General features: G+C 35.1%; 1 pseudogene; it reads right to left on the reverse strand.

The window, feature by feature from the left end:
• Positions 1-1,961: 1,961 nt before the first annotated feature.
• LOC102502006 (heat shock protein HSP 90-alpha-like) lies at positions 1,962-4,485 on the reverse strand (annotated as a pseudogene).
• Positions 4,486-10,499: the final 6,014 nt, after the last annotated feature.

Here is a 10,499-nt window from a genome sequence, read left to right on the forward strand (position 1 = left end):
TTTATATTTTTTTTATTTTAGATTAAGGCTAATAATCTATTTTTAGTTAATTCTGATGAAATGTGTAAGGTCTATGTCTATATTATAATTTTTTTCATTTTTGCACATAGATATACAGTAGTTTCAGCATCATGTGTTTAAAGATTACCCTTTCTTCACTGGATTGTCTTTGCTCCTTTGTCAAAGATCCATTGACTACATTTGAGTGGGTCTATTTTTGAACTCTCTATTCTCTTATATTGATCTGTCTATTCTTTAACCAATGCCACACTGTCCTTTTTACTAAAGCTTCATATTAATACTCAAAGTCATGTATTGTCAGTCCTCTGACTTTGTTATTTCTCTTTTGTTGATTATCTTGGGTCTTTTGTCTATTAGGTCTTCGGGAAAGTCATGACATATTTATCTATGCGAAAATGTGTCATGACTTTGCTGACAAAGCAATATATAAACTTATGAGTCAGGTTTATTTTTTTTTTTTAGATCCACAGAGTAATTTGCAAGGATTTTTATTTGGATTGTATTGTAGCTTAGATCAATTTGGGAAGAATTGATATCTTACCAATGTGGAGTCTTTCTTTCTATTAACATGAAATATCTTTCCACTTAAATTTTCTTCAATTTCTTTCATTTGAGTTTTATAGATTATATACATTCTTTTAGATTTATAGCTAAGTACTTCTTTCTGTTTGAGTTTGGTGCTAATGTAAATGGTATTGCATTTTATATTTAAAATTCCGGTTGCTGTCAATTTATAGAAACAATGAATAGAATAGTAGTTACCATGGCCTGAGGTAGGGGTAGGAAAGGAGGGAGGGGAAAAGAAAGATGTTGTTTAAAGAGGACAAAGTTTCAGTTAGACAAAAAATAATAAGTTCTAGCAATCAAGTGCACAACATGGTAGCAATAGTTAATAACAGTGTACTCTATGCTTGTTTTTGTTTTTAATTTTGCCAGAGAGCATGTGTGCTTGCTGGAGAGAAACAGATAAAGAGAGAGGGAAAGTAAGAAAGCAACCTTTAAGAGTGACAGTCAGGCATCAATCCTTCTACTCCATTTCTACTTTCAGGACTTTGGGCTGAATACACATGAACCCAGCATGTTTTCCAAGCCACCAGGTCCAGGACTCAAACCTCACAGTTGGCCATGAGGGGTCTAGCTGCCTTAACCACCATGCTACCAACTTGCCACAGTACTGTATACTTGAAAATTCCTTAACATATTTTAAATGTTTTCACTACAAAAAGAAGATAAAGAAGTTGATGAATATTAGATTTATTTTATCTTTCTACAATGTACACATATAGCAAAAGATCACATTATACTTCATGTAAATATATAATTATTATTTCTCAATTAAAGAAATAATTTTTCAAATTCCAAGTGCTGGTTAAGAGGAAGGCAATTACTTTCATATATTAACTTTGTATCAACAGAGTTGCCATAATTTTGTCTATTCCAGGAAATTTGTTGTTGGTGGTGCTTCTTTGGGATTTTCTACATAGACAATTGCATAATCTGCAAATACAGTTTTATTTATTCCTTCTCAACTTGTATATTTTTAGTTCATTTCTTGTCTTATTTCATTAGCTAGGACTTTTGGTACAATGGTAAACTGGAGGGGTAAGAGAGTACATCCTTGCCTTTTTCCCAATTTTACTGGTATTGTGCAGTTTCTCATTAATACATTGTTAGCTATAACTTTGTTAAAGATGTTCTTTACCAAATCCAGGAAATCACCCTTTATTCCCAGTTTGTGGAGAGAAGCTGGGAAGCTGGATTTTTTTGTTTTCTGTTTTTGTTTTTACTGTGAATGGGTGTAGAATTTTGTTGAATGTTTTTTCTACATCTATTAATGTGATTTTGTGATTGTTCTTCTTTGGTCTGTTGATGTGATGGATTACAATAATTTATTTTCTTTTTTTTCCGAACACATTTGTAAGTCATTCTTCAGACAGAGCTTAATCTAATTCTTCCATGCATGATGTGTAATCATCTCCTTCACGGTGTGGCATTTCTTCAGTCACAGCACCATTGGTATCATCAGTAGTAGGGTCATCTTCACCAGTACCCAGACAAAGTCTGATCATTCTGTAAATTCTGTTAGCATGTGTCTGGGGATTTTCCAGACCAAACCCAGAAGACAGGAGTGCAGTTTCATAAAGCAAGATGACCAAATCCTTCACAGACTTATTCTTGTCAGCCTGCACCTTTGCCTTAAGGTCTTGATAATGGAATTACCAGGATTGGTCTCCAGGTGTTTCTTTGCAGCCATGTAAGCCATTGTTGAGTTGTCTCTTAAGGCTTGAGCTTTCATGATTCTCTCCATATTTGCTGTCCACCCATATGTCCTTAGGACAATACAACATGGAGATATTACCAACTGGTTTGAGACAACTAACGTCTCCACTCTTTTCTCCAAGATATCTTTCATGATTTTGCAAAGGTGTTCAAATTTGGGTTTTTTTTTCCTGTTTCTTTTTCTCTTCTTCATCTTCTGGAAGTTCTAAACCCTCTTTGGTGACTGACACTAAAGTCTTCCCCTCAGCTTCCTTCAGCTGTTGGACACAGTACTCATGGATAGGCTCGATCATATAGATCTCTTTTTTTTTCCACAGTTGCTCTCCATTTTATATTATTATTATTATTATTCTCTCCCTGCGCTTTGTCTCTAGTGTTCATAACAATTTCATTTTTAAAATTTATTTATTTTACATACTCTCGTATAGATTACTTATAATCCATGCTTCTGAAGACATTGTATGAAGGCCGAGTTAGCTACCTGGTCCTTGGTCTCACCTGTTATGTAATAGATATGCTTCTGGTTTTCCTTCATTCTTGTGCAATAGTCCTTCAGGGATATCATCTCATCACCAGAAGCAGATGTGTAATACCTTAACAGCTCTGAAAGTTTCTTACAATTTTGAGAGTCTTCATGAATTCCAAGCTTTATATTTCTAGAAAACTGCTAATAAAACTTTTTGTAGTTCTTTTTATCTTCTGCCAGTTCAGTGAAGAGTTCTAAGCAATTTTTGAACAAATTCTTTCTGATAACTTTCAGAATTTTACTTTGCTGCAACATCTCATGGGAAATATTTAGAGGGAGATCCTCAGAGTCTATCACCTCTCTAATGAAATTCAGATTTCAGGGATCAGCTCCTCACAATCATCCATGATGAATACTCCACATACATACAATTTAATGTTGTTCTTTTTCTTCCTGTTTTCAAGCAAGTCAAAAGGAGCACATCTTGGAGCTCTGAATTCCAGCTGTCCTTCAACCGAAAAGTGTTTCACTACAAAGTGATCTTCCCAGTCATTGGTCAAGCTCTTGTAGAATTCTCCATACTCTTCATTGGTAATATCATCAGGATTTTTGGTCTAAATAGGTTTTGTTCTGTTGAGATCTTCTTGATCAATGTACTTTTCCTTAATCTTCTCTTCTTCTTCCGCCTCCCCCTCCTTCTCCTCCTCTTCCTTTCCTCTTCCTCCTCCTCCTTCTTCTCACCATCTTTCTTTTCTTCTTCTTCCTCATCAGAACCAACATCTATTTTAGGTTTGTCATTAGAATCCTTTTCTTTTTTTTTCTTTCTCTTCCTTTTCTTCAGCTTCTTCATCACTGACTTCTTTATCACACTCCTTCTCCACAAAAAGAGTAATATGATAGCCAATAAACAGAATGTTTCTTCACAATCTCCTTTATTCTTCTTTCCGCCAAGTACTCAGTCTGGTCTTCTTTCAGATGCAGGATAACCTTTGTCCCACAACTCATAGGTTCACCTGTGTTAGTCCTAACCATGAAGGAGCCCCCTGCAGAGGACTCCCAGGCATACTGCTCATCATCATTATGTTTGGTGATCACAGTCACTTTCTCAGCAACCAGATAGGCAGAATAGAAACCAACACCAAACTAGCCAATCACAGAGATATCTGCACCATCCTGCAAAGCTTCCATGAAAACTTTGGTCCCTGACTTGGCAATAGTGCCAAGATTATTAATCAAATAGCCCTTGGTCTTTCCAATTCCAGTGTCCACTAGAGTGAGGGTTCTAACTTGTTTGTTTGGAATGAGATTTATGTACAGCTCCTTCCCAGAATCTAGTTTACTGGGATCTGTCAAGCTTTCATATCTGATTTTGTCCAGTGCATCAGATGAATCTGAAATAAGCTCCCTCAGGAAAATCTCTTTGTTGGATTAGGATGTGTTGATGATTGATGACATCAACTGGGCAATTTCTGCCTGGAAGGCAAATGTCTCAACAACCTCCTCCTTCTCCTTCTCCTTCTCCTTCTCCTCCTCCTCCTTCTCCTCCTCCTCCTCCTCCTCCTCCTCCTCCATGGTCTGGCCTTAGGTCTGGTTTTCCTCAGGCATCTTGGTGAAGGACCACACAGTATCTGCACCACAGCAGCACCCAGACGCTGAAGCAACTTCATTAATTGATTTTCAAAGGTTAAATCAGCCTTGGGATAAATCCCACTTGGCATGGTGTATGTCTTAGTCTGTTTTGTGTTGCTATTATCAATACCTAAGACTGAGTAATTTACAAAGAACAGATATTTATTTCTCTGAGTCCTAGAAGCTGAGAAGTTTGAGATCAATAAGCCTTCATCTGGCAAGGGCCTTTATGCTGTGTCATATGCCATAATGAAAGGCAGAGGACAAGAGAGAAAAGTATAACACATACATTCAAATTTTAACAGTGTATAAATTTTACATTGTTGAATATAATTTGTTAATATTTTGTTGAGACCTTTTGCATATATATTTATGAGGGATAACAGTATGTAGTTTTTATTTCTCCTAGCTTCATTACTTGGTTTTTGTATTAAGTAATACTGGCCTCGTAGACTACATTAAGATGTGTTCCTTCTGCTTCTATTTTCTCAGAAAGATCATGGAATACTGGTATTATTTCTTCTTTAAATGATTGACAGAGTTCACCAGTAAAATATTCTGAGCATTGTTCCTACCTTTTTGGAAGATTATTAATTATCCATTCAATTTCTTTAATAGATATAGGCATAGTCACATTATCTATTTCTCCTTCTGTGAATTTTGATAGATTATGTCTTTCAAAGAATTTGTCATTTTCATGTAATTTATCAAATCTGTGGTCAAACAGTTGTTCATAATATTCTTTATTATCCCTTTTAACTTCACTAGGATCAGTAGGGATGGGCCTCTCTTTCATTTATGATATTAGCAATTTGTGTCTTCTCTCTTCTTTTTTTGGGTTAGCTAGGTAAGCCTGGCTAAGCAATTATCAATTTTACTGACTCTCCTAAGAACCAACATTTGAATTTGTTGGTTTTCTCTATTGTTTTTCTTTTTTTAATTTCAATGATTTCTGTTCAGATTTTTATTATTCTTTTTTTATTCTTACTTTGGATTTAATTTTATCTTGTCTTTCTAGCCAGGTGGAAGCTTAATTTATTGAGCTTTTTTTCATAGCAAATGCTATAAATTCACCTCTAAGAACTGCTTTTGCTGCATCCCACAAATTTTGATAGCTCTTATATTCATTTTCATTTAGTTTAAAATAGTTCCTAACTTCTCTTCAGACTTCTTCTCTGACCCATATGTAACTTAGAAGTTGTTTAATATTTTGGGATTTTTTTTTCAGTTATCTTTCTGTTACTGAATTTGCTAAGGTTTGTTTTATAGCCCAAACTATATTCTATCCTGGTGAATAATTCAGGTAAGCTTTCCATTCATAAAAGAAAGTATTCTGCTCTTGCATGAAAATTTTTATAAAATGTCACATTCAGTTTATTGATAATGGTGCCCAGTTTAATTATATCCTTATTAATTTTCTGCCTGCCAGATCTGTCAATTACTAACAGAAGGATGTTGAAATTTTCAACTACGGTAGTGGATATATCTATTTCTCCTTGCAATTTTATAATTTTTGTCTCATGTATATCAATTTTCTATTTTTATTTTTTGGAGAGGTTTTTGCTATAGGGCACATGCACTTGCCAGAAAGACAGAGAGAGACAGAGAGACAGAAAGTGAGAAATCCCCCCCCGGGGGGGGATGGTCATGCCACAATCCCTTCTTCTCCATTCTCCTCTCGGGAGCTTGGGCATGCACACATACATACCCGGCGGGAGTTTAAGCCATTGGGTCTGAGACTAGAACTGTGGTTGACTACGTGGGAGTCACCATTGGGTCTGAGACTAGAACTGTGGTTAACTACGTGGGAGTCCAGCGACATAGCCATTATACCAATGCTGGTCTCCAATTTTCTATTGTTAAGCATATGCACATTAAGGATTATTTCTTCTTGAAAAAGTGATTTCTTTATAATTATGTAATGCCTCTTTTTTGTTGTTGTTAATTTTTTAAAGGTTATTGCCTTAGGGCATGTGTACTCACTGGAGAGACAGAAACAGAGAGAGTGAGAGGGAAAGTGAGAAATCTTCCCCCAGGGGAAATGGCCATACCATAATCTCTCCCCCTTCGTTCTCCTTTTGGGATCTTGGATACACACGCACACACACCCAGCGTGAGTGTCAAGCCACTGAATCAGGGAACCATGGTTGGTCATGTGGAAGTCCAGCAACATAACCACTATGCCATCTGATGGTCCCTGTTATTCCCCTCTTTATCCCTGATAACACTCTGATCTTAAGTCTGCTTTGTCTGAAACTAATATAGCTACTCTAGCTTGCTTTTGATTAATGATATCTTTCTTCATCCCTTTTTATCTTTCTGTGATTTTCTCATAAATAACATATAGTTAGGTCTTCTTTTTAATCCACTCTCAGTCTCTTTTAATTAATACAGTAATCCCCACTTATCTCAAGTTTTGGTTTCTATGGTTTCAGTTACCCACATTCAACAATGGTCCAAAAATAGGTGAACACAGTACCATAGTATATTTTGAGAGATAGAGTGATCCATTCACATAACTTTTATTACAGTATATTGTTATAGTTGTTGTATTTTATTATTAGTTATTGTTGTTAATAATAATAACTGTGCTAATTTATAAATTAAACCTTATCATAGATATGTACACATAGGAAAAAAATTCAGCATAAACAGGGTTCAATATGGTCTGTGGTTTTAGGCATCCACTGTGGGTCTTGAAATATATTTCTCACAAATAAGAAGAAACTATTATATATTTAGACCACACACATTTGAATTAACTCAGCTATATTTATAGCTATTTTGTTTGTTGCCCTTGTTCTTGTTTCTTTGTTTTGTTTTTGTTTTTTGTCTTATATACTTTTTCTGCCTTTAGTTTATGTGGGTTCATAAAAGTCAAGTTTCTGACCTTAACACAAGAAGTTCTGGATCATGAATTGTACCATAGAGTGTGCCTTGAGCAGAAACAACAGTGATGTATCTACATCAGTGAGTCACTCACTGGCTGGTGTTAGGAGTAGGGCTTATAATCTCAAGGCATCTTAAAGCAGATGGCTCCCATAAACCTAGGGCAATTCTCAAAAAAAAAAAAGGTGAAGGTATGAGCCAGTATTAAGCAAGACTTACAGTAACTGGAGGGTAAGTGTCCTAACCCAGTTAAGAAGATTGGATCTAGAAGCAAAAGTCAACACCAAAATTCACCAGTTAAAATAAAACCATTTCAAATTGGATCATAAAATAAAACTGAACTCTACATTACATACTCAAGAGACAACCTAATACTGATATAAAGATAGACATATAGATCAATGGAACAAAATCAAGAGCCCAGCAATAAACTTATACATAAAAAGTCTATTGATCTTTGGCAAAGATGTCAAGAATACACCATGGAAAAAATAGTCTTTAATGAATAAAACGGGGAAAGCTGGATAGCTACATACAAAAGTATCATATTGGATCCCTGTATTATCCCATACACAAGAATTAACTCAATATTAGGAAAGTAATTTGAGAGCAAAGGCTAAGGGTATAGTTATACAATCTTTTTCTAAAGTTCAGAAAGAACAAAAGGTCAGCATTTTTGGTCAAGAGAAGAATTCTTTTGAGAAATCAGAGCTCATAGATGCTCTCAACCAACCAAAAGGCCTCCAGAAAACTTGAGAGTGTGGTCCCTCAATCATCTCAGCAAGAGGCCAACATAGAGAAGAGATTATCCCAAAAAGATCCATCAATATGGTTTTTATTTAATGACATGAACTCTTGGGAAATCTACAGGAGATCTGTAAAGTGCTTGAGAACATTGTTTTACCAGAGAAACTATCATCTTAAACAAAAACAAACAAACAAAAAAAAAGATGGGGGGAGTACAAAATTAAAAGAGATCATCAGACCTAGCAATAAGGAGGCTGATGAAACTACTCAGCTGCATACATGTGCTAGAGATCATGAAAAAGGATAGCCCAGGATGCTGAATCCAAGAGCTCAAAGGACAGAGACAAGAGCAATCGGGAATTATTCCATTTTCTGCAGGTTTGAAGTGTTTTAGAATAAAATGTTAGGAAGAAAAAAAGAAATAGAGATGTGCTTAAGCGTCAACAACCAAACACAATAGGTATGAATCCTGGTTTGAAAAAAAAAAATAAGTTGTAAAAGACATTTTGAGATAAGGAAAATTGAATGCAGATAGCATTAAATGATATTAAATAATTTGGGCAGTTGTCTTTTTTATTTACATTTAATCACTGTACATTTTTACAGTATACAACATGATTATTCCCATCATGAATATACTGGATATTCATCAAGTCAGACATTACTATACATACTATCATCAACAGATAACTTTCCATTTTTACATCTATTAATTGCTTTGTTTGTTTTTTCCCTGATTCACTCTTGCCCACTCCCTATTACCCATCTCCTCCCCTATACTGTCTCTAGTATCTACAGTTGCCCTCCTTGCTATTATACCTTCCAATATTCAGTTTCTGCTATAGAGCACAGACATTCAGTATACATTAAGCAGGGACACACAATGCCTGTCTTTCAAAGTCTGGCTTTCTTTGCTTATCATTAAATCTTCCATATTTGTCTACTTTGTATCAAATGTCAATCTCATTGGTTTTTTTTTAACAGCTGGGTAGTATTCCATAGAGTCCATGTGCCACATTTTTTCAATCCACTCATCTGTACTTGGTTGATTCCATGTCCTAACAATTGTTAATAATGCTGTAATAAACATGGATGTGCAACTGTTTTTGCAACCAAGGGTTTTCCTATCCTTAGGGTAGATATCTAAGAGTGGAATTACTGGGTCGTTCTATTTTTAGGTTTCTGAAGAATCTCCATATTGTTCTCCACAATAGCTGTACTAATTTACATTCCCACCAACACTGTAGGAGGGTTCCCTTTTCACCACAGCCTCACCAGTATTTATCATTCTTTATTTTTTTAATATTAGCCATTCTGACTAAGGTTAAATGGTATCTCATTGCAGTTTTGATTTGTATCACCCTTACAATAAGAGATGTTGAGCATTTTTTTCTTATGCCTTTTGGCCATTCGTATGTCTTCTTTGAATATGTAATTATGTTTAATTAAGTAAAATGTGTAAATAATATGTGGTTACATATTAGAAAATATGTATATTGTATACAAAGTGTGTGTGCACAAAGAAGGAGACTTTAAAACTCTGTATAAAGTGGAATTAAAGTATGAGTTTATTTTGGTGCAAAAAAAAATTTTAAATCCATGCCTTTTTTTTTTTTTTGCTATAGGACACGTGTGCTCACCAGAAAGACAGAGAGAGACAGAGAGATGGAAAGCGAGAAATCACCCCCCAGAGGGGATGGCCACACCGCAATCCCTTCTCCTCCATTCTCCTCTCGAGATCTTGGGCACACAAGCACATGCACCCAGCGTGAGTTTAAGTCAACAGGTCTGGGACTCGAACCACGGCCAACTACATGGGAGTCCAGTGACATAGCCATTATGCTAACTGTTGGTCCCAAATCCATGCATTATTTTTTCATAGTATCCATTTTCCATGAAGTTTCTGAGGGCCTCTCATATACTGGGTTGTCAGAAAAGTAACAACGACACATTTTTGCATAGAAAAACAAATTATGATGTTTCTGACAACCTAGTATTTTATATATAGACACAGAATAAAAGTATAATAAAGCAAAAGTAGTGAAATTTTAATTCATGAGTCTTAGCAAAAAGATGTGAATGAATTCTGTGTACTATTCTTGGAACTTTTCTGTAACAAATTATTTCTAAATAATTTAAAGTTAAAAAATAAATATATATGGTTCTGCAACTATAAATTTAAAAAGAAGCTATTCTGTTTTCAAAATATATGTAAATTGTGTTAAATCTAAAAATGCATTTTAAATTATAAGAAAGTAAATACAATACTTTTTTTAAATGTTTAAAAGTGGATGGAGGGGCTGGCAAGTGGCATGGTGGTTAAGGGCGCTGGACTCCCACATAGTCGACCACGGTTCGAGTCCTGGACCTGGTGGCTTGCTTTCTCACTTTCTCCCTCTCTGGTCAAATTAAAATAAATAAATAAATAAATAAATAAATAAATAAAGTTAAATAAAATAATTCTTAA

Source organism: Tupaia chinensis, unplaced genomic scaffold (assembly GCF_000334495.1).
Source record: "Tupaia chinensis unplaced genomic scaffold, TupChi_1.0 Scaffold000050_1, whole genome shotgun sequence".
Lineage (NCBI taxonomy): Eukaryota > Metazoa > Chordata > Mammalia > Scandentia > Tupaiidae > Tupaia > Tupaia belangeri.